Below are 1309 nucleotides of genomic sequence, written 5' to 3' on the forward strand. Positions count from 1 at the left end.
TTATTATTATTATTATTATTATTATTATTATTATTATTATTATTATTATTATTATTATTATGGATCATCGCACAGTCAGCCAGATGTTCAGACTGGATTTGGCATTTTGTCTACCTATCGAGTCCTTACCCAGGACCTGGGATAGGCAGATGTGGATGTTTGATGGTATTACAGATATCGTCGCAGGATGGAAGCAGTTTCTAGTAAGGCTGCCTTTTGCAATTGACTAATAGCGAATTTGTCAATGCCAATGGTGTTCAAGTATTATTATTATTATTATTATTATTATTATTATTATTATTATTATTATTATTATTATTATTATTATTATTATTATTATTATTATTATTATATAAATGCAAATCATATTGGTGTAAATCCATAATAAAATATATAAACGTAAATATATCCGATATAAATATAAAACAAGATGAATCCTATCAATATAAATCAATTTATTTTTTTTTATAAATAAATAGAAAACACGTCAGTTTAAAACAAACACATTTTGGATGGACCTGGCGCAGCCTTCACAGATCATAGCAGCTAATTCTCTACCCCTCCTCCCCCCTCCCCCCGTAGAATCATAGAGTCATAAGGGCTGGAAGGGACCTTGGAGGTCCATCCTGCATAACTGCTTTGTCCAAACTTCTCCCAGCAAAACTGCACCCTTTGCACCTTGCATCTTATTTTTGAAGGGGTGCATGGCAGCCCAGCACTCCGTCCCCGGAGGATTATTCCGAAGGCATCCGGAAATTTTCCGTTTCAGCAGAGGAACCGGAGTCCGAATATCCCCGGGCATTTTTCCAGGCTGATCTCCGCTGCCGCGGCGATGGTCCCAGCGCGCAGACGCAGGCATGGCAAGCCGGAAAGGAGACTTGCAGTCACGCCGGCGTTTCTGTAGTGTAGTGGTTATCACGTTCGCCTCACACGCGAAAGGTCCCCGGTTCGAAACCGGGCAGAAACAGCCCCTTGCATTTTTTTTCTTTTCCCCTTATTTCTAACCTTTCCCTAACTTAGAATGATGCCACATCAAAATAACGAGAGGAATCATTATTTCAAGTTGGCGCGTACCTATGCTGCATTGTAAACTTCGCTAAACCACAATGATTCCTCTAAAACAGTGGTTCTCAACGCTTTTAATGCCGCGACCCCAACCGGTCGTAAGTCGAGGACTAAACCGGTCGTAAGTTGAGGACTAAACCGGTCGTAAGTCGAGGACTAAACCGGTCGTAAGTCAAGGACTACCCAACCAGTCGTACGTCGAGGACTTTCCCTGCCCGGGAGCGCCACGCATGCGTGGTTCCAC

General features: G+C 41.4%; 1 non-coding gene across 1 annotated transcript; it reads left to right on the top strand.

The window, feature by feature from the left end:
- Positions 1-894: 894 nt before the first annotated feature.
- TRNAV-CAC lies at positions 895-967 on the top strand. Its single transcript has one exon. It is a non-coding gene; the product is annotated as a tRNA-Val (tRNA).
- The last annotated feature ends 342 nt before the right edge of the window (positions 968-1309 follow it).

The sequence above is a fragment of the Protobothrops mucrosquamatus genome, unplaced genomic scaffold (genome assembly GCF_001527695.2).
Source record: "Protobothrops mucrosquamatus isolate PMUCROS unplaced genomic scaffold, P.Mucros_1.0 scaffold31619, whole genome shotgun sequence".
In the NCBI taxonomy this organism is placed as follows: Eukaryota; Metazoa; Chordata; class Lepidosauria; order Squamata; family Viperidae; genus Protobothrops; species Protobothrops mucrosquamatus.